This window comes from Magallana gigas, chromosome 1 (assembly GCF_963853765.1).
Source record: "Magallana gigas chromosome 1, xbMagGiga1.1, whole genome shotgun sequence".
Taxonomy (NCBI): domain Eukaryota; kingdom Metazoa; phylum Mollusca; class Bivalvia; order Ostreida; family Ostreidae; genus Magallana; species Magallana gigas.
Genome location: NC_088853.1, coordinates 46593586 through 46618631, shown reverse-complemented (window position 1 = coordinate 46618631; position 25046 = coordinate 46593586).

The window sequence follows — 25046 nt, the reverse complement described above, 5'->3', positions numbered from 1 at the left end:
GTGGCCCTACCCTACCCCCGGGGACCATGATTTGAACAAACTAGAATCTACACTACCTGAGGATGCTTCCATTTCAATTTGAGCTTTCCTGTCGTCATAGTTCTTGAGATTTTCTCTATATATTCCATTGTAAAACTTGATCCCCCTACTGTGGCCCTACCCTACCCCCGGGGACCATGATTTGAACAAACTAGAATCTACACTACCTGAGGATGCTTCCATTTGAATTTGAGCTTTCCTGGCGTAATAATGTTTAAGAAGAAAGTTTAAAGATTTTCTCTATATATTCCATTGTAAAACTTGATCCCCCTACTGTGGCCCTACCCTACCCCCGGGGACCATGATTTGAACAAACTAGAATCTACACTACCTGAGGATGCTTCCATTTTAATTTGAGCTTTCCTGGCGTCATAGTTTTTGAGAAGAAAGTTTAAAGATTTTCTCTATATATTCTTATGTAAAACATGATCCCCCTACTGTGGCCCTACCCTACCCCCGGGGACCATGATTTGAACAAACTAGAATCTACACTACCTGAGGATGCTTCCATTTGAACTTAAGCTTTCATGGCGTAATAATGGTTAAGAAGAAAGTTTAAAGATTTTCTCTTTATATTCCATTGTAAAACTTGATCCCCCTACTGTGGCCCTACCCTACCCCCGGGGACCATGATTTGAACAAACTAGAATTTACACTACCTGAGGATGCTTCCATTTTAATTTGAGCTTTCCTGGCGTAATAATGTTTAAGAAGAAAGTTTAAAGATTTTCTCTATATATTCCATTGTAAAACTTGATCCCCCTACTGTGGCCCTACCCTACCCCCGGGGACCATGATTTGAACAAACTAGAATCTACACTACCTGAGGATGCTTCCATTTCAATTTGAGCTTTCCTGCCGTCATAGTTCTTGAGAAGAAAGTTTAAAGATTTTCTCTATATATTCCATTGTAAAACTTGATCCCCCTACTGTGGCCCTACCCTACCCCCGGGGACCATGATTTGAACAAACTAGAATCTACACTACCTGAGGATGCTTCCATTTTAATTTGAGCTTTCCTGGCGTCATAGTTTTTGAGAAGAAAGTTTAAAGATTTTCTCTATATATTCCTATGTAAAACTTGATCCCCCTACTGTGGCCCTACCCTACCCCCGGGGACCATGATTTGAACAAACTAGAATCTAAACTACCTGAGGATGCTTCCATTTTAATTTGAGCTTTCCTGGCGTCATAGTTTTTGAGAAGAAAGTTTAAAGATTTTCTCTAAATATTCCATTGTAAAACTTGATACCCCTACTGTGGCCCTACCCTACCCCCGGGGACCATGATTTAAACAAACTAGAATCTACACTACCTGAGGATCCTTTCATTTTAATTTAAGCTTTCCTGGCGTAATAATGTTTAAGAAGAAAGTTTAAAGATTTTCTCTATATATTCCATTGTAAAAATTGATCCCCCTACTGTGGCCCTACCTTACCCCCGGGGACCATGATTTGAACAAACTAGAATCTACACTACCTGAGGATCCTTCCATTTCAATTTGAGCTTTCCTGGCGTCATAGTTTTTGAGAAGAAAGTTTAAAGATTTTCTCTATATATTCCTATGTAAAACATGATCCCCCTACTGTGGCCCTACCCTACCCCTGGGGACCATGATTTGAACAAACTAGAATCTACACTACCTGAGGATGCTTCCATTTCAATTTGAGCTTTCCTGCCGTCATAGTTCTTGAGAAGAAAGTTTAAAGATTTTCTCTATATATTCCATTGTAAAACTTGATCCCCCTACTGTGGCCCTACCCTACCCCCGGGGACCATGATTTGAACAAACTAGAATCTAAACTACCTGAGGATGCTTCCATTTGAACTTAAGCTTTCATGGCGTAATAATGGTTATGAAGAAAGTTTAAAGATTTTCTCTATATATTCCATTGTAAAACTTGATCCCCCTACTGTGGCCCTACCCTACCCCCGGGGACCATGATTTGAACAAACTAGAATCTACACTACCTGAGGATCCTTCCATTTCAATTTGAGCTTTCCTGGCGTCATAGTTTTTGATAAGAAAGTTTAAAGATTTTCTCTATATATTCCTATGTAAAACATGATCCCCCTACTGTGGCCCTACCCTACCCCTGGGGACCATGATTTGAACAAACTAGAATCTACACTACCTGAGGATGCTTCCATTTCAATTTGAGCTTTCCTGCCGTCATAGTTCTTGAGAAGAAAGTTTAAAGATTTTCTCTATATATTCCATTGTAAAACTTGATCCCCCTACTGTGGCCCTACCCTACCCGCGGGGACCATGATTTGAACAAACTAGAATCTACACTACCTGAGGATGCTTCCATTTGAACTTAAGCTTTCATGGCGTAATAATGGTTATGAAGAAAGTTTAAAGATTTTCTCTTTATATTCCATTGTAAAACTTGATCCCCCTACTGTGGCCCTACCCTACCCCCGGGGACCATGATTTGAACAAACTAGAATTTACACTACCTGAGGATGCTTCCATTTTAATTTGAGCTTTCCTGGCGTAATAATGTTTAAGAAGAAAGTTTAAAGATTTTCTCTATATATTCCATTGTAAAACTTGATCCCCCTACTGTGGCCCTACCCTACCCCCGGGGACCATGATTTGAACAAACTAGAATCTACACTACCTGAGGATGCTTCCATTTCAATTTGAGCTTTCCTGTCGTCATAGTTCTTGAGATTTTCTCTATATATTCCATTGTAAAACTTGATCCCCCTACTGTGGCCCTACCCTACCCCCGGGGACCATGATTTGAACAAACTAGAATCTACACTACCTGAGGATGCTTCCATTTGAATTTGAGCTTTCCTGGCGTAATAATGTTTAAGAAGAAAGTTTAAAGATTTTCTCTATATATTCCATTGTAAAACTTGATCCCCCTACTGTGGCCCTACCCTACCCCCGGGGACCATGATTTGAACAAACTAGAATCTACACTACCTGAGGATGCTTCCATTTTAATTTGAGCTTTCCTGGCGTCATAGTTTTTGAGAAGAAAGTTTAAAGATTTTCTCTATATATTCTTATGTAAAACATGATCCCCCTACTGTGGCCCTACCCTACCCCCGGGGACCATGATTTGAACAAACTAGAATCTACACTACCTGAGGATGCTTCCATTTGAACTTAAGCTTTCATGGCGTAATAATGGTTAAGAAGAAAGTTTAAAGATTTTCTCTTTATATTCCATTGTAAAACTTGATCCCCCTACTGTGGCCCTACCCTACCCCCGGGGACCATGATTTGAACAAACTAGAATTTACACTACCTGAGGATGCTTCCATTTTAATTTGAGCTTTCCTGGCGTAATAATGTTTAAGAAGAAAGTTTAAAGATTTTCTCTATATATTCCATTGTAAAACTTGATCCCCCTACTGTGGCCCTACCCTACCCCCGGGGACCATGATTTGAACAAACTAGAATCTACACTACCTGAGGATGCTTCCATTTCAATTTGAGCTTTCCTGCCGTCATAGTTCTTGAGAAGAAAGTTTAAAGATTTTCTCTATATATTCCATTGTAAAACTTGATCCCCCTACTGTGGCCCTACCTTACCCCCGGGGACCATGATTTGAACAAACTAGAATCTACACTACCTGAGGATGCTTCCATTTGAACTTAAGCTTTCATGGCGTAATAATGGTTAAGAAGAATGTTTAAAGATTTTCTCTTTATATTCCATTGTAAAACTTGATCCCCCTACTGTGGCCCTACCCTACCCCCGGGGACCATGATTTGAACAAACTAGAATCTACACTACCTGAGGATGCTTCCATTTTAATTTGAGCTTTCCTGGCGTAATAATGTTTAAGAAGAAAGTTTAAAGATTTTCTCTATATATTCCATTGTAAAACTTGATCCCCCTACTGTGGCCCTACCCTACCCCCGGGGACCATGATTTGAACAAACTAGAATCTACACTACCTGAGGATGCTTCCATTTCAATTTGAGCTTTCCTGCCGTCATAGTTCTTGAGAAGAAAGTTTAAAGATTTTCTCTATATATTCCATTGTAAAACTTGATCCCCCTACTGTGGCCCTACCCTACCCCCGGGGACCATGATTTGAACAAACTAGAATCTAAACTACCTGAGGATGCTTCCATTTTAATTTGAGCTTTCCTGGCGTCATAGTTTTTGAGAAGAAAGTTTAAAGATTTTCTCTATATATTCCTATGTAAAACTTGATCCCCCTACTGTGGCCCTACCCTACCCCCGGGGACCATGATTTGAACAAACTAGAATCTAAACTACCTGAGGATGCTTCCATTTTAATTTGAGCTTTCCTGGCGTCATAGTTTTTGATAAGAAAGTTTACAGATTTTCTCTATATATTCCATTGTAAAACTTGATCCCCCTACTGTGGCCCTACCCTACCCCCGGGGACCATGATTTGAACAAACTAGAATCTACACTACCTGAGGATGCTTCCATTTTAATTTGAGCTTTCCTGGCGTCATAGTTTTTGAGAAGAAAGTTTAAAGATTTTCTCTATATATTCCATTGTAAAACTTGATCCCCCTACTGTGGCCCTACCCTACCCCCGGGGACCATGATTTAAACAAACTAGAATCTACACTACCTGAGGATCCTTCCATTTCAATTTGAGCTTTCCTGGCGTCATAGTTTTTTAGAAGAAAGTTTACAGATTTTCTCTATATATTCCTATGTAAAACATGATCCCCCTACTGTGGCCCTACCCTACCCCCGGGGACCATGATTTGAACAAACTAGAATCTACACTACCTGAGGATGCTTCCATTTTAATTTGAGCTTTCCTGGCGTCATAGTTTTTGAGAAGAAAGTTTAAAGATTTTCTCTATATATTCCATTGTAAAACTTGATCCCCCTACTGTGGCCCTACCCTACCCCCGGGGACCATGATTTAAACAAACTAGAATCTACACTACCTGAGGATCCTTTCATTTTAATTTAAACCTTCCTGGCGTAATAATGTTTAAGAAGAAAGTTTAAAGATTTTCTCTATATATTCCATTGTAAAAATTGATCCCCCTACTGTGGCCCTACCCTACCCCCGGGGACCATGATTTGAACAAACTAGAATCTACACTACCTGAGGATCCTTCCATTTCAATTTGAGCTTTCCTGGCGTCATAGTTTTTGAGAAGAAAGTTTAAAGATTTTCTCTATATATTCCTATGTAAAACATGATCCCCCTACTGTGGCCCTACCCTACCCCCGGGGACCATGATTTGAACAAACTAGAATCTACACTACCTGAGGATGCTTCCATTTTAATTTGAGCTTTCCTGGCGTCATAGTTTTTGAGAAGAAAGTTTAAAGATTTTCTCTATATATTCCTATGTAAAACTTGATCCCCCTACTGTGGCCCTACCCTACCCCCGGGGACCATGATTTGAACAAACTAGAATCTAAACTACCTGAGGATGCTTCCATTTTAATTTGAGCTTTCCTGGCGTCATAGTTTTTGAGAAGAATGTTTAAAGATTTTCTCTATATATTCCATTGTAAAACTTTATACCCCTACTGTGGCCCTACCCTACCCCCGGGGACCATGATTTAAACAAACTAGAATCTACACTACCTGAGGATCCTTTCATTTTAATTTAAGCTTTCCTGGCGTAATAATGTTTAAGAAGAAAGTTTAAAGATTTTCTCTATATATTCCATTGTAAAAATTGATCCCCCTACTGTGGCCCTACCCTACCCCCGGGGACCATGATTTGAACAAACTAGAATCTACACTACCTGAGGATCCTTCCATTTCAATTTGAGCTTTCCTGGCGTCATAGTTTTTGAGAAGAAAGTTTAAAGATTTTCTCTATATATTCCTATGTAAAACATGATCCCCCTACTGTGGCCCTACCCTACCCCTGGGGACCATGATTTGAACAAACTAGAATCTACACTACCTGAGGATGCTTCCATTTCAATTTGAGCTTTCCTGCCGTCATAGTTCTTGAGAAGAAAGTTTAAAGATTTTCTCTATATATTCCATTGTAAAACTTGATCCCCCTACTGTGGCCCTACCCTACCCCCGGGGACCATGATTTGAACAAACTAGAATCTACACTACCTGAGGATGCTTCCATTTGAACTTAAGCTTTCATGGCGTAATAATGGTTATGAAGAAAGTTTAAAGATTTTCTCTTTATATTCCATTGTAAAACTTGATCCCCCTACTGTGGCCCTACCCTACCCCCGGGGACCATGATTTGAACAAACTAGAATTTACACTACCTGAGGATGCTTCCATTTTAATTTGAGCTTTCCTGGCGTAATAATGTTTAAGAAGAAAGTTTAAAGATTTTCTCTATATATTCCATTGTAAAACTTGATCCCCCTACTGTGGCCCTACCCTACCCCCGGGGACCATGATTTGAACAAACTAGAATCTACACTACCTGAGGATGCTTCCATTTCAATTTGAGCTTTCCTGTCGTCATAGTTCTTGAGAAGAAAGTTTAAAGATTTTCTCTATATATTCCATTGTAAAACTTGATCCCCCTACTGTGGCCCTACCCTACCCCCGGGGACCATGATTTGAACAAACTAGAATCTACACTACCTGAGGATGCTTCCATTTTAATTTGAGCTTTCCTGGCGTCATAGTTTTTGAGAAGAAAGTTTAAAGATTTTCTCTATATATTCCTATGTAAAACTTGATCCCCCTACTGTGGCCCTACCCTACCCCCGGGGACCATGATTTGAACAAACTAGAATCTAAACTACCTGAGGATGCTTCCATTTTAATTTGAGCTTTCCTGGCGTCATAGTTTTTGATAAGAAAGTTTACAGATTTTCTCTATATATTCCATTGTAAAACTTGATCCCCCTACTGTGGCCCTACCCTACCCCCGGGGACCATGATTTGAACAAACTAGAATCTACACTACCTGAGGATGCTTCCATTTCAATTTGAGCTTTCCTGTCGTCATAGTTCTTGAGAAGAAAGTTTAAAGATTTTCTCTATATATTCCATTGTAAAACTTGATCCCCCTACTGTGGCCCTACCCTACCCCCGGGACCATGATTTGAACAAACTAGAATCTACACTACCTGAGGATGCTTCCATTTTAATTTGAGCTTTCCTGGCGTCATAGTTTTTGAGAAGAAAGTTTAAAGATTTTCTCTATATATTCCTATGTAAAACATGATCCCCCTACTGTGGCCCTACCCTACCCCCGGGGACCATGATTTGAACAAACTAGAATCTACACTACCTGAGGATGCTTCCATTTTAATTTGAGCTTTCCTGGCGTCATAGTTTTTGAGAATAAAGTTTAAAGATTTTCTCTATATATTCCATTGTAAAACTTGATCCCCCTACTGTGGCCCTACCCTACCCCCGGGGACCATGATTTAAACAAACTAGAATCTACACTACCTGAGGATCCTTCCATTTCAATTTGAGCTTTCCTGGCGTCATAGTTTTTGAGAAGAAAGTTTAAAGATTTTCTCTATATATTCCTATGTAAAACATGATCCCCCTACTGTGGCCCTACCCTACCCCCGGGGACCATGATTTGAACAAACTAGAATCTACACTACCTGAGGATGCTTCCATTTTAATTTGAGCTTTCCTGGCGTCATAGTTTTTTAGAAGAAAGTTTAAAGATTTTCTCTATATATTCCATTGTAAAACTTAATCCCCCTACTGTGGCCCTACCCTACCCCCGGGGACCATGATTTGAACAAACTAGAATCTACACTACCTGAGGATGCTTCCATTTGAACTTAAGCTTTCATGGCGTAATAATGGTTAAGAAGAAAGTTTAAAGATTTTCTCTTTATATTCCATTGTGAAACTTGATCCCCCTACTGTGGCCCTACCCTACCCCCGGGGACCATGATTTGAACAAACTAGAATTTACACTACCTGAGGATGCTTCCATTTTAATTTGAGCTTTCCTGGCGTAATAATGTTTAAGAAGAAAGTTTACAGATTTTCTCTATATATTCCATTGTAAGACTTGATCCCCCTACTGTGGCCCTACCCTACCCCCGGGGACCATGATTTGAACAAACTAGAATCTACACTACCTGAGGATGCTTCCATTTTAATTTAAGCTTTCCTGGCGTAATAATGTTTAAGAAGAAAGTTTAAAGATTTTCTCTATATATTCCTATGTAAAACTTGATCCCCCTACTGTGGCCCTACCCTACCCCCGGGGACCATGATTTGAACAAACTAGAATCTAAACTACCTGAGGATGCTTCCATTTTAATTTGAGCTTTCCTGGCGTCATAGTTTTTGAGAAGAATGTTTAAAGATTTTCTCTATATCTTCCATTGTAAAACTTTATACCCCTACTGTGGCCCTACCCTACCCCCGGGGACCATGATTTAAACAAACTAGAATCTACACTACCTGAGGATCCTTTCATTTTAATTTAAGCTTTCCTGGCGTAATAATGTTTAAGAAGAAAGTTTAAAGATTTTCTCTATATATTCCATTGTAAAAATTGATCCCCCTACTGTGGCCCTACCCTACCCCCGGGGACCATGATTTGAACAAACTAGAATCTACACTACCTGAGGATCCTTCCATTTCAATTTGAGCTTTCCTGGCGTCATAGTTTTTGAGAAGAAAGTTTAAAGATTTTCTCTATATATTCCTATGTAAAACATGATCCCCCTACTGTGGCCCTACCCTACCCCTGGGGACCATGATTTGAACAAACTAGAATCTACACTACCTGAGGATGCTTCCATTTCAATTTGAGCTTTCCTGCCGTCATAGTTCTTGAGAAGAAAGTTTAAAGATTTTCTCTATATATTCCATTGTAAAACTTGATCCCCCTACTGTGGCCCTACCCTACCCGCGGGGACCATGATTTGAACAAACTAGAATCTACACTACCTGAGGATGCTTCCATTTGAACTTAAGCTTTCATGGCGTAATAATGGTTATGAAGAAAGTTTAAAGATTTTCTCTTTATATTCCATTGTAAAACTTGATCCCCCTACTGTGGCCCTACCCTACCCCCGGGGACCATGATTTGAACAAACTAGAATTTACACTACCTGAGGATGCTTCCATTTTAATTTGAGCTTTCCTGGCGTAATAATGTTTAAGAAGAAAGTTTAAAGATTTTCTCTATATATTCCATTGTAAAACTTGATCCCCCTACTGTGGCCCTACCCTACCCCCGGGGACCATGATTTGAACAAACTAGAATCTACACTACCTGAGGATGCTTCCATTTCAATTTGAGCTTTCCTGTCGTCATAGTTCTTGAGATTTTCTCTATATATTCCATTGTAAAACTTGATCCCCCTACTGTGGCCCTACCCTACCCCCGGGGACCATGATTTGAACAAACTAGAATCTACACTACCTGAGGATGCTTCCATTTTAATTTGAGCTTTCCTGGCGTCATAGTTTTTGATAAGAAAGTTTAAAGATTTTCTCTATATATTCCATTGTAAAACTTGATCCCCCTACTGTGGCCCTACCCTACCCCCGGGGACCATGATTTAAACAAACTAGAATCTACACTACCTGAGGATCCTTTCATTTTAATTTAAGCTTTCCTGGCGTAATAATGTTTAAGAAGAAAGTTTAAAGATTTTCTCTATATATTCCATTGTAAAAATTGATCCCCCTACTGTGGCCCTACCCTACCCCCGGGGACCATGATTTGAACAAACTAGAATCTACACTACCTGAGGATCCTTCCATTTCAATTTGAGCTTTCCTGGCGTCATAGTTTTTGAGAAGAAAGTTTAAAGATTTTCTCTATATATTCCTATGTAAAACATGATCCCCCTACTGTGGCCCTACCCTACCCCCGGGGACCATGATTTGAACAAACTAGAATCTACACTACCTGAGGATGCTTCCATTTTAATTTGAGCTTTCCTGGCGTCATAGTTTTTTAGAAGAAAGTTTAAAGATTTTCTCTATATATTCCTATGTAAAACTTGATCCCCCTACTGTGGCCCTACCCTACCCCCGGGGACCATGATTTGAACAAACTAGAATCTACACTACCTGAGGATGCTTCCATTTGAACTTAAGCTTTCATGGCGTAATAATGGTTAAGAAGAAAGTTTAAAGATTTTCTCTTTATATTCCATTGTAAAACTTGATCCCCCTACTGTGGCCCTACCCTTCCCCCGGGGACCATGATTTGAACAAACTAGAATCTACACTACCTGAGGATGCTTCCATTTTAATTTGAGCTTTCATGGCGTAATAATGTTTAAGAAGAAAGTTTAAAGATTTTCTCTATATATTCAATTGTAAAACTTGATCCCCCTACTGTGGCCCTACCCTACCCCCGGGGACCATGATTTGAACAAACTAGAATCTACACTACCTGAGGATGCTTCCATTTCAATTTGAGCTTTCCTGCCGTCATAGTTCTTGAGAAGAAAGTTTAAAGATTTTCTCTATATATTCCATTGTAAAACTTGATCCCCCTACTGTGGCCCTACCCTACCCCCGGGGACCATGATTTGAACAAACTAGAATCTACACTACCTGAGGATGCTTCCATTTTAATTTGAGCTTTCCTGGCGTCATAGTTTTTGAGAAGAAAGTTTAAAGATTTTCTCTATATATTCCTATGTAAAACTTGATCCCCCTACTGTGGCCCTACCCTACCCCCGGGGACCATGATTTGAACAAACTAGAATCTAAACTACCTGAGGATGCTTCCATTTTAATTTGAGCTTTCCTGGCGTCATAGTTTTTGAGAAGAAAGTTTAAAGATTTTCTCTAAATATTCCATTGTAAAACTTGATACCCCTACTGTGGCCCTACCCTACCCCCGGGGACCATGATTTAAACAAACTAGAATCTACACTACCTGAGGATCCTTTCATTTTAATTTAAGCTTTCCTGGCGTAATAATGTTTAAGAAGAAAGTTTAAAGATTTTCTCTATATATTCCATTGTAAAAATTGATCCCCCTACTGTGGCCCTACCTTACCCCCGGGGACCATGATTTGAACAAACTAGAATCTACACTACCTGAGGATCCTTCCATTTCAATTTGAGCTTTCCTGGCGTCATAGTTTTTGAGAAGAAAGTTTAAAGATTTTCTCTATATATTCCTATGTAAAACATGATCCCCCTACTGTGGCCCTACCCTACCCCTGGGGACCATGATTTGAACAAACTAGAATCTACACTACCTGAGGATGCTTCCATTTCAATTTGAGCTTTCCTGCCGTCATAGTTCTTGAGAAGAAAGTTTAAAGATTTTCTCTATATATTCCATTGTAAAACTTGATCCCCCTACTGTGGCCCTACCCTACCCCCGGGGACCATGATTTGAACAAACTAGAATCTAAACTACCTGAGGATGCTTCCATTTGAACTTAAGCTTTCATGGCGTAATAATGGTTATGAAGAAAGTTTAAAGATTTTCTCTATATATTCCATTGTAAAACTTGATCCCCCTACTGTGGCCCTACCCTACCCCCGGGGACCATGATTTGAACAAACTAGAATCTACACTACCTGAGGATCCTTCCATTTCAATTTGAGCTTTCCTGGCGTCATAGTTTTTGAGAAGAAAGTTTAAAGATTTTCTCTATATATTCTTATGTAAAACATGATCCCCCTACTGTGGCCCTACCCTACCCCCGGGGACCATGATTTGAACAAACTAGAATCTACACTACCTGAGGATGCTTCCATTTTAATTTGAGCTTTCCTGGCGTCATAGTTTTTTAGAAGAAAGTTTAAAGATTTTCTCTATATATTCCATTGTAAAACTTGATCCCCCTACTGTGGCCCTACCCTACCCCCGGGGACCATGATTTGAACAAACTAGAATCTACACTACCTGAGGATGCTTCCATTTGAACTTAAGCTTTCATGGCGTAATAATGGTTAAGAAGAAAGTTTAAAGATTTTCTCTTTATATTCCATTGTAAAACTTGATCCCCCTACTGTGGCCCTACCCTACCCCCGGGGACCATGATTTGAACAAACTAGAATTTACACTACCTGAGGATGCTTCCATTTTAATTTGAGCTTTCCTGGCGTAATAATGTTTAAGAAGAAAGTTTAAAGATTTTCTCTATATATTCCATTGTAAAACTTGATCCCCCTACTGTGGCCCTACCCTACCCCCGGGGACCATGATTTGAACAAACTAGAATCTACACTACCTGAGGATGCTTCCATTTCAATTTGAGCTTTCCTGCCGTCATAGTTCTTGAGAAGAAAGTTTAAAGATTTTCTCTATATATTCCATTGTAAAACTTGATCCCCCTACTGTGGCCCTACCTTACCCCCGGGGACCATGATTTGAACAAACTAGAATCTACACTACCTGAGGATGCTTCCATTTGAACTTAAGCTTTCATGGCGTAATAATGGTTAAGAAGAATGTTTAAAGATTTTCTCTTTATATTCCATTGTAAAACTTGATCCCCCTACTGTGGCCCTACCCTACCCCCGGGGACCATGATTTGAACAAACTAGAATCTACACTACCTGAGGATGCTTCCATTTTAATTTGAGCTTTCCTGGCGTAATAATGTTTAAGAAGAAAGTTTAAAGATTTTCTTTATATATTCCATTGTAAAACTTGATCCCCCTACTGTGGCCCTACCCTACCCCCGGGGACCATGATTTGAACAAACTAGAATCTACACTACCTGAGGATGCTTCCATTTCAATTTGAGCTTTCCTGCCGTCATAGTTCTTGAGAAGAAAGTTTAAAGATTTTCTCTATATATTCCATTGTAAAACTTGATCCCCCTACTGTGGCCCTACCCTACCCCCGGGGACCATGATTTGAACAAACTAGAATCTAAACTACCTGAGGATGCTTCCATTTTAATTTGAGCTTTCCTGGCGTCATAGTTTTTGAGAAGAAAGTTTAAAGATTTTCTCTATATATTCCTATGTAAAACTTGATCCCCCTACTGTGGCCCTACCCTACCCCCGGGGACCATGATTTGAACAAACTAGAATCTAAACTACCTGAGGATGCTTCCATTTTAATTTGAGCTTTCCTGGCGTCATAGTTTTTGATAAGAAAGTTTACAGATTTTCTCTATATATTCCATTGTAAAAATTGATCCCCCTACTGTGGCCCTACCCTACCCCCGGGGACCATGATTTGAACAAACTAGAATCTACACTACCTGAGGATGCTTCCATTTTAATTTGAGCTTTCCTGGCGTCATAGTTTTTGAGAAGAAAGTTTAAAGATTTTCTCTAAATATTCCATTGTAAAACTTGATACCCCTACTGTGGCCCTACCCTACCCCCGGGGACCATGATTTGAACAAACTAGAATCTACACTACCTGAGGATCCTTTCATTTTAATTTAAGCTTTCCTGGCGTAATAATGTTTAAGAAGAAAGTTTAAAGATTTTCTCTATATATTCCATTGTAAAAATTGATCCCCCTACTGTGGCCCTACCTTACCCCCGGGGACCATGATTTGAACAAACTAGAATCTACACTACCTGAGGATCCTTCCATTTCAATTTGAGCTTTCCTGGCGTCATAGTTTTTGAGAAGAAAGTTTAAAGATTTTCTCTATATATTCCTATGTAAAACATGATCCCCCTACTGTGGCCCTACCCTACCCCTGGGGACCATGATTTGAACAAACTAGAATCTACACTACCTGAGGATGCTTCCATTTCAATTTGAGCTTTCCTGCCGTCATAGTTCTTGAGAAGAAAGTTTAAAGATTTTCTCTATATATTCCATTGTAAAAATTGATCCCCCTACTGTGGCCCTACCCTACCCCCGGGGACCATGATTTGAACAAACTAGAATCTAAACTACCTGAGGATGCTTCCATTTGAACTTAAGCTTTCATGGCGTAATAATGGTTATGAAGAAAGTTTAAAGATTTTCTCTATATATTCCATTGTAAAACTTGATCCCCCTACTGTGGCCCTACCCTACCCCCGGGGACCATGATTTGAACAAACTAGAATCTACACTACCTGAGGATCCTTCCATTTCAATTTGAGCTTTCCTGGCGTCATAGTTTTTGAGAAGAAAGTTTAAAGATTTTCTCTATATATTCTTATGTAAAACATGATCCCCCTACTGTGGCCCTACCCTACCCCCGGGGACCATGATTTGAACAAACTAGAATCTACACTACCTGAGGATGCTTCCATTTTAATTTGAGCTTTCCTGGCGTCATAGTTTTTTAGAAGAAAGTTTAAAGATTTTCTCTATATATTCCATTGTAAAACTTGATCCCCCTACTGTGGCCCTACCCTACCCCCGGGGACCATGATTTGAACAAACTAGAATCTACACTACCTGAGGATGCTTCCATTTGAACTTAAGCTTTCATGGCGTAATAATGGTTAAGAAGAAAGTTTAAAGATTTTCTCTTTATATTCCATTGTAAAACTTGATCCCCCTACTGTGGCCCTACCCTACCCCCGGGGACCATGATTTGAACAAACTAGAATTTACACTACCTGAGGATGCTTCCATTTTAATTTGAGCTTTCCTGGCGTAATAATGTTTAAGAAGAAAGTTTAAAGATTTTCTCTATATATTCCATTGTAAAACTTGATCCCCCTACTGTGGCCCTACCCTACCCCCGGGGACCATGATTTGAACAAACTAGAATCTACACTACCTGAGGATGCTTCCATTTCAATTTGAGCTTTCCTGCCGTCATAGTTCTTGAGAAGAAAGTTTAAAGATTTTCTCTATATATTCCATTGTAAAACTTGATCCCCCTACTGTGGCCCTACCTTACCCCCGGGGACCATGATTTGAACAAACTAGAATCTACACTACCTGAGGATGCTTCCATTTGAACTTAAGCTTTCATGGCGTAATAATGGTTAAGAAGAATGTTTAAAGATTTTCTCTTTATATTCCATTGTAAAACTTGATCCCCCTACTGTGGCCCTACCCTACCCCCGGGGACCATGATTTGAACAAACTAGAATCTACACTACCTGAGGATGCTTCCATTTTAATTTGAGCTTTCCTGGCGTAATAATGTTTAAGAAGAAAGTTTAAAGATTTTCTCTATATATTCCATTGTAAAACTTGATCCCCCTACTGTGGCCCTACCCTACCCCCGGGGACCATGATTTGAACAAACTAGAATCTACACTACCTGAGGATGCTTCCATTTCAATTTGAGCTTTCCTGCCGTCATAGTTCTTGAGAAGAAAGTTTAAAGATTTTCTCTATATATTCCATTGTAAAACTTGATCCCCCTACTGTGGCCCTACCCTACCCCCGGGGACCATGATTTGAACAAACTAGAATCTAAACTACCTGAGGATGCTTCCATTTTAATTTGAGCTTTCCTGGCGTCATAGTTTTTGAGAAGAAAGTTTAAAGATTTTCTCTATATATTCCTATGTAAAACTTGATCCCCCTACTGTGGCCCTACCCTACCCCCGGGGACCATGATTTGAACAAACTAGAATCTAAACTACCTGAGGATGCTTCCATTTTAATTTGAGCTTTCCTGGCGTCATAGTTTTTGATAAGAAAGTTTACAGATTTTCTCTATATATTCCATTGTAAAACTTGATCCCCCTACTGTGGCCCTACCCTACCCCCGGGGACCATGATTTGAACAAACTAGAATCTACACTACCTGAGGATGCTTCCATTTTAATTTGAGCTTTCCTGGCGTCATAGTTTTTGAGAAGAAAGTTTAAAGATTTTCTCTATATATTCCATTGTAAAACTTGATCCCCCTACTGTGGCCCTACCCTACCCCCGGGGACCATGATTTAAACAAACTAGAATCTACACTACCTGAGGATCCTTCCATTTCAATTTGAGCTTTCCTGGCGTCATAGTTTTTTAGAAGAAAGTTTACAGATTTTCTCTATATATTCCTATGTAAAACATGATCCCCCTACTGTGGCCCTACCCTACCCCCGGGGACCATGATTTGAACAAACTAGAATCTACACTACCTGAGGATGCTTCCATTTTAATTTGAGCTTTCCTGGCGTCATAGTTTTTGAGAAGAAAGTTTAAAGATTTTCTCTATATATTCCATTGTAAAACTTGATCCCCCTACTGTGGCCCTACCCTACCCCCGGGGACCATGATTTAAACAAACTAGAATCTACACTACCTGAGGATCCTTTCATTTTAATTTAAACCTTCCTGGCGTAATAATGTTTAAGAAGAAAGTTTAAAGATTTTCTCTATATATTCCATTGTAAAAATTGATCCCCCTACTGTGGCCCTACCCTACCCCCGGGGACCATGATTTGAACAAACTAGAATCTACACTACCTGAGGATCCTTCCATTTCAATTTGAGCTTTCCTGGCGTCATAGTTTTTGAGAAGAAAGTTTAAAGATTTTCTCTATATATTCCTATGTAAAACATGATCCCCCTACTGTGGCCCTACCCTACCCCCGGGGACCATGATTTGAACAAACTAGAATCTACACTACCTGAGGATGCTTCCATTTTAATTTGAGCTTTCCTGGCGTCATAGTTTTTTAGAAGAAAGTTTAAAGATTTTCTCTATATATTCCTATGTTAAACTTGATCCCCCTACTGTGGCCCTACCCTACCCCCGGGGACCATGATTTGAACAAACTAGAATCTACACTACCTGAGGATGCTTCCATTTGAACTTAAGCTTTCATGGCGTAATAATGGTTAAGAAGAAAGTTTAAAGATTTTCTCTTTATATTCCATTGTAAAACTTGATCCCCCTACTGTGGCCCTACCCTACCCCCGGGGACCATGATTTGAACAAACTAGAATCTACACTACCTGAGGATGCTTCCATTTTAATTTGAGCTTTGCTGGCGTAATAATGTTTAAGAAGAAAGTTTAAAGATTTTCTCTATATATTCCATTGTAAAACTTGATCCCCCTACTGTGGCCCTACCCTACCCCCGGGGACCATGATTTGAACAAACTAGAATCTACACTACCTGAGGATGCTTCCATTTCAATTTGAGCTTTCCTGCCGTCATAGTTCTTGAGAAGAAAGTTTAAAGATTTTCTCTATATATTCCATTGTGAAACTTGATCCCCCTACTGTGGCCCTACCCTACCCCCGGGGACCATGATTTGAACAAACTAGAATCTACACTACCTGAGGATGCTTCCATTTTAATTTGAGCTTTCCTGGCGTCATAGTTTTTGAGAAGAAAGTTTAAAGATTTTCTCTATATATTCCTATGTAAAACTTGATCCCCCTACTGTGGCCCTACCCTACCCCCGGGGACCATGATTTGAACAAACTAGAATCTAAACTACCTGAGGATGCTTCCATTTTAATTTGAGCTTTCCTGGCGTCATAGTTTTTGAGAAGAATGTTTAAAGATTTTCTCTATATATTCCATTGTAAAACTTTATACCCCTACTGTGGCCCTACCCTACCCCCGGGGACCATGATTTAAACAAACTAGAATCTACACTACCTGAGGATCCTTTCATTTTAATTTAAGCTTTCCTGGCGTAATAATGTTTAAGAAGAAAGTTTAAAGATTTTCTCTATATATTCCATTGTAAAAATTGATCCCCCTACTGTGGCCCTACCCTACCCCCGGGGACCATGATTTGAACAAACTAGAATCTACACTACCTGAGGATCCTTCCATTTCAATTTGAGCTTTCCTGGCGTCATAGTTTTTGAGAAGAAAGTTTAAAGATTTTCTCTATATATTCCTATGTAAAACATGATCCCCCTACTGTGGCCCTACCCTACCCCTGGGGACCATGATTTGAACAAACTAGAATCTACACTACCTGAGGATGCTTCCATTTCAATTTGAGCTTTCCTGCCGTCATAGTTCTTGAGAAGAAAGTTTAAAGATTTTCTCTATATATTCCATTGTAAAACTTGATCCCCCTACTGTGGCCCTACCCTACCCCCGGGGACCATGATTTGAACAAACTAGAATCTACACTACCTGAGGATGCTTCCATTTGAACTTAAGCTTTCATGGCGTAATAATGGTTATGAAGAAAGTTTAAAGATTTTCTCTTTATATTCCATTGTAAAACTTGATCCCCCTACTGTGGCCCTACCCTACCCCCGGGGACCATGATTTGAACAAACTAGAATTTACACTACCTGAGGATGCTTCCATTTCAATTTGAGCTTTCCTGGCGTAATAATGTTTAAGAAGAAAGTTTAAAGATTTTCTCTATATATTCCATTGTAAAACTTGATCCCCCTACTGTGGCCCTACCCTACCCCCGGGGACCATGATTTGAACAAACTAGAATCTACACTACCTGAGGATGCTTCCATTTCAATTTGAGCTTTCCTGTCGTCATAGTTCTTGAGAAGAAAGTTTAAAGATTTTCTCTATATATTCCATTGTAAAACTTGATCCCCCTACTGTGGCCCTACCCTACCCCCGGGGACCATGATTTGAACAAACTAGAATCTACACTACCTGAGGATGCTAACATTTTAATTTGAGCTTTCCTGGAGTCATAGTTTTTGAGAAGAAAGTTTAAAGATTTTCTCTATATATTCCTATGTAAAACTTGATCCCCCTACTGTGGCCCTACCCTACCCCCGGGGACCATGATTTGAACAAACTAGAATCTAAACTACCTGAGGATGCTTCCATTTTAATTTGAGCTTTCCTGGCGTCATAGTTTTTGATAAGAAAGTTTACAGATTTTCTCTATATATTCCATTGTAAAACTTGATCCCCCTACTGTGGCCCTACCCTACCCCCGGGGACCATGATTTGAACAAACTAGAATCTACACTACCTGAGGATGCTTCCATTTCAATTTGAGCTTTCCTGTCGTCATAGTTCTTGAGAAGAAAGTTTAAAGATTTTCTCTATATATTCCATTGTAAAACTTGATCCCCCTACTGTGGCCCTACCCTACCCCCGGGACAATGATTTGAACAAACTAGAATCTACACTACCTGAGGATGCTTCCATTTTAATTTGAGCTTTCCTGGCGTCATAGTTTTTGAGAAGAAAGTTTAAAGATTTTCTCTATATATTCCTATGTAAAACATGATCCCCCTACTGTGGCCCTACCCTACCCCCGGGGACCATGATTTGAACAAACTAGAATCTACACTACCTGAGGATGCTTCCATTTTAATTTGAGCTTTCCTGGCGTCATAGTTTTTGAGAAGAAAGTTTAAAGATTTTCTCTATATATTCCATTGTAAAACTTGATCCCCCTACTGTGGCCCTACCCTACCCCCGGGGACCATGATTTAAACAAACTAGAATCTACACTACCTGAGGATCCTTCCATTTCAATTTGAGCTTTCCTGGCGTCATAGTTTTTGAGAAGAAAGTTTAAAGATTTTCTCTATATATTCCTATGTAAAACATGATCCCCCTACTGTGGCCCTACCCTACCCCCGGGGACCATGATTTGAACAAACTAGAATCTACACTACCTGAGGATGCTTCCATTTTAATTTGAGCTTTCCTGGCGTCATAGTTTTTTAGAAGAAAGTTTAAAGATTTTCTCTATATATTCCATTGTAAAACTTAATCCCCCTACTGTGGCCCTACCCTACCCCCGGGGACCATGATTTGAACAAACTAGAATCTACACTACCTGAGGATGCTTCCATTTGAACTTAAGCTTTCATGGCGTAATAATGGTTAAGAAGAAAGTTTAAAGATTTTCTCTTTATATTCCATTGTGAAACTTGATCCCCCTACTGTGGCCCTACCCTACCCCCGGGGACCATGATTTGAACAAACTAGAATTTACACTACCTGAGGATGCTTCCATTTTAATTTGAGCTTTCCTGGCGTAATAATGTTTAAGAAGAAAGTTTACAGATTTTCTCTATATATTCCATTGTAAGACTTGATCCCCCTACTGTGGCCCTACCCTACCCCCGGGGACCATGATTTGAACAAACTAGAATCTACACTACCTGAGGATGCTTCCATTTTAATTTAAGCTTTCCTGGCGTAATAATGTTTAAGAAGAAAGTTTAAAGATTTTCTCTATATATTCCTATGTAAAACTTGATCCCCCTACTGTGGCCCTACCCTACCCCCGGGGACCATGATTTGAACAAACTAGAATCTAAACTACCTGAGGATGCTTCCATTTTAATTTGAGCTTTCCTGGCGTCATAGTTTTTGAGAAGAATGTTTAAAGATTTTCTCTATATATTCCATTGTAAAACTTTATACCCCTACTGTGGCCCTACCCTACCCCCGGGGACCATGATTTAAACAAACTAGAATCTACACTACCTGAGGATCCTTTCATTTTAATTTAAGCTTTCCTGGCGTAATAATGTTTAAGAAGAAAGTTTAAAGATTTTCTCTATATATTCCATTGTAAAAATTGATCCCCCTACTGTGGCCCTACCCTACCCCCGGGGACCATGATTTGAACAAACTAGAATCTACACTACCTGAGGATCCTTCCATTTCAATTTGAGCTTTCCTGGCGTCATAGTTTTTGAGAAGAAAGTTTAAAGATTTTCTCTATATATTCCTATGTAAAACATGATCCCCCTACTGTGGCCCTACCCTACCCCTGGGGACCATGATTTGAACAAACTAGAATCTACACTACCTGAGGATGCTTCCATTTCAATTTGAGCTTTCCTGCCGTCATAGTTCTTGAGAAGAAAGTTTAAAGATTTTCTCTATATATTCCATTGTAAAACTTGATCCCCCTACTGTGGCCCTACCCTACCCCCGGGGACCATGATTTGAACAAACTAGAATCTACACTACCTGAGGATGCTTCCATTTGAACTTAAGCTTTCATGGCGTAATAATGGTTATGAAGAAAGTTTAAAGATTTTCTCTTTATATTCCATTGTAAAACTTGATCCCCCTACTGTGGCCCTACCCTACCCCCGGGGACCATGATTTGAACAAACTAGAATTTACACTACCTGAGGATGCTTCCATTTTAATTTGAGCTTTCCTGGCGTAATAATGTTTAAGAAGAAAGTTTAAAGATTTTCTCTATATATTCCATTGTAAAACTTGATCCCCCTACTGTGGCCCTACCCTACCCCCGGGGACCATGATTTGAACAAACTAGAATCTACACTACCTGAGGATGCTTCCATTTCAATTTGAGCTTTCCTGTCGTCATAGTTCTTGAGAAGAAAGTTTAAAGATTTTCTCTATATATTCCATTGTAAAACTTGATCCCCCTACTGTGGCCCTACCCTACCCCCGGGGACCATGATTTGAACAAACTAGAATCTACACTACCTGAGGATGCTTCCATTTTAATTTGAGCTTTCCTGGCGTCATAGTTTTTGAGAAGAAAGTTTAAAGATTTTCTCTATATATTCCTATGTAAAACTTGATCCCCCTACTGTGGCCCTACCCTACCCCCGGGGACCATGATTTGAACAAACTAGAATCTAAACTACCTGAGGATGCTTCCATTTTAATTTGAGCTTTCCTGGCGTCATAGTTTTTGATAAGAAAGTTTACAGATTTTCTCTATATATTCCATTGTAAAACTTGATCCCCCTACTGTGGCCCTACCCTACCCCCGGGGACCATGATTTGAACAAACTAGAATCTACACTACCTGAGGATGCTTCCATTTCAATTTGAGCTTTCCTGTCGTCATAGTTCTTGAGAAGAAAGTTTAAAGATTTTCTCTATATATTCCATTGTAAAACTTGATCCCCCTACTGTGGCCCTACCCTACCCCCGGGACCATGATTTGAACAAACTAGAATCTACACTACCTGAGGATGCTTCCATTTTAATTTGAGCTTTCCTGGCGTCATAGTTTTTGAGAAGAAAGTTTAAAGATTTTCTCTATATATTCCTATGTAAAACATGATCCCCCTACTGTGGCCCTACCCTACCCCCGGGGACCATGATTTGAACAAACTAGAATCTACACTACCTGAGGATGCTTCCATTTTAATTTGAGCTTTCCTGGCGTCATAGTTTTTGAGAAGAAAGTTTAAAGATTTTCTCTATATATTCCATTGTAAAACTTGATCCCCCTACTGTGGCCCTACCCTACCCCCGGGGACCATGATTTAAACAAACTAGAATCTACACTACCTGAGGATCCTTCCATTTCAATTTGAGCTTTCCTGGCGTCATAGTTTTTGAGAAGAAAGTTTAAAGATTTTCTCTATATATTCCTATGTAAAACATGATCCCCCTACTGTGGCCCTACCCTACCCCCGGGGACCATGATTTGAACAAACTAGAATCTACACTACCTGAGGATGCTTCCATTTTAATTTGAGCTTTCCTGGCGTCATAGTTTTTTAGAAGAAAGTTTAAAGATTTTCTCTATATATTCCATTGTAAAACTTAATCCCCCTACTGTGGCCCTACCCTACCCCCGGGGACCATGATTTGAACAAACTAGAATCTACACTACCTGAGGATGCTTCCATTTGAACTTAAGCTTTCATGGCGTAATAATGGTTAAGAAGAAAGTTTAAAGATTTTCTCTTTATATTCCATTGTGAAACTTGATCCCCCTACTGTGGCCCTACCCTACCCCCGGGGACCATGATTTGAACAAACTAGAATTTACACTACCTGAGGATGCTTCCATTTTAATTTGAGCTTTCCTGGCGTAATAATGTTTAAGAAGAAAGTTTACAGATTTTCTCTATATATTCCATTGTAAGACTTGATCCCCCTACTGTGGCCCTACCCTACCCCCGGGGACCATGATTTGAACAAACTAGAATCTACACTACCTGAGGATGCTTCCATTTTAATTTAAGCTTTCCTGGCGTAATAATGTTTAAGAAGAAAGTTTAAAGATTTTCTCTATATATTCCTATGTAAAAATTGATCCCCCTACTGTGGCCCTACCCTACCCCCGGGGACCATGATTTGAACAAACTAGAATCTACACTACCTGAGGATCCTTCCATTTCAATTTGAGCTTTCCTGGCGTCATAGTTTTTGAGAAGAAAATTTAAAGATTTTCTCTATATATTCCTATGTAAAACATGATCCCCCTACTGTGGCCCTACCCTACCCCTGGGGACCATGATTTGAATAAACTAGAATCTACACTACCTGAGGATGCTTCCATTTTAATTTGAGCTTTCCTGGCGTCATAGTTTTTTAGAAGAAAGTTTAAAGATTTTCTCTATATATTCCATTGTAAAACTTGATCCCCCTACTGTGGCCCTACCCTACCCCCGGGGACCATGATTTGAACAAACTAGAATCTACACTACCTGAGGATGCTTCCATTTTAATTTGAGCTTTCCTGGCGTCATAGTTTTTTAGAAGAAAGTTTAAAGATTTTCTCTATATATTCCATTGTAAAACTTGATCCCCCTACTGTGGCCCTACCCTACCCCCGGGGACCATGATTTGAACAAACTAGAATCTACACTACCTGAGGATGCTTCCATTTGAACTTAAGCTTTCATGGCGTAATAATGGTTAAGAAGAAAGTTTAAAGATTTTCTCTTTATATTCCATTGTAAAACTTGATCCCCCTACTGTGGCCCTACCCTACCCCCGGGGACCATGATTTGAACAAACTAGAATCTACACTACCTGAGGATGCTTCCATTTGAACTTAAGCTTTCATGGCGTAATAATGGTTAAGAAGAAAGTTTAAAGATTTTCTCTTTATATTCCATTGTGAAACTTGATCCCCCTACTGTGGCCCTACCCTACCCCCGGGGACCATGATTTGAACAAACTAGAATTTACACTACCTGAGGATGCTTCCATTTTAATTTGAGCTTTCCTGGCGTAATAATGTTTAAGAAGAAAGTTTACAGATTTTCTCTATATATTCCATTGTAAAACTTGATCCCCCTACTGTGGCCCTACCCTACCCCCGGGGACCATGATTTGAACAAACTAAAATCTACACTACCTGAGGATGCTTCCATTTTAATTTGAGCTTTCCTGGCGTCATAGTTTTTGAGAAGAAAGTTTAAAGATTTTCTCTATATATTCCATTGTAAAACTTGATACCCCTACTGTGGCCCTACCCTACCCCCGGGGACCATGATTTAAACAAACTAGAATCTACACTACCTGAGGATCCTTTCATTTTAATTTAAGCTTTCCTGGCGTAATAATGTTTAAGAAGAAAGTTTAAAGATTTTCTCTATATATTCCATTGTAAAAATTGATCCCCCTACTGTGGCCCTACCCTACCCCCGGGGACCATGATTTGAACAAACGAGAATCTACACTACCTGAGGATCCTTCCATTTCAATTTGAGCTTTCCTGGCGTCATAGTTTTTGAGAAGAAAATTTAAAGATTTTCTCTATATATTCCTATGTAAAACATGATCCCCCTACTGTGGCCCTACCCTACCCCTGGGGACCATGATTTGAATAAACTAGAATCTACACTACCTGAGGATGCTTCCATTTTAATTTGAGCTTTCCTGGCGTCATAGTTTTTTAGAAGAAAGTTTAAAGATTTTCTCTATATATTCCATTGTAAAACTTGATCCCCCTACTGTGGCCCTACCCTACCCCCGGGGACCATGATTTGAACAAACTAGAATCTACACTACCTGAGGATGCTTCCATTTTAATTTGAGCTTTCCTGGCGTCATAGTTTTTTAGAAGAAAGTTTAAAGATTTTCTCTATATATTCCATTGTAAAACTTGATCCCCCTACTGTGGCCCTACCCTACCCCCGGGGACCATGATTTAAACAAACTAGAATCTACACTACCTGAGGATCCTTTCATTTTAATTTAAGCTTTCCTGGCGTAATAATGTTTAAGAAGAAAGTTTAAAGATTTTCTCTATATATTCCATTGTAAAAATTGATCCCCCTACTGTGGCCCTACCCTACCCCCGGGGACCATGATTTGAACAAACTAGAATTTACACTACCTGAGGATCCTTCCATTTCAATTTGAGCTTTCCTGGCGTCATAGTTTTTGAGAAGAAAGTTTAAAGATTTTCTCTATATATTCCTATGTAAAACATGATCCCCCTACTGTGGCCCTACCCTACCCCCGGGGACCATGATTTGAACAAACTAGAATCTACACTACCTGAGGATGGTTCCATTTTAATTTGAGCTTTCCTGGCGTCATAGTTTTTTAGAGGAAAGTTTAAAGATTTTCTCTATATATTCCATTGTAAAACTTGATCCCCCTAC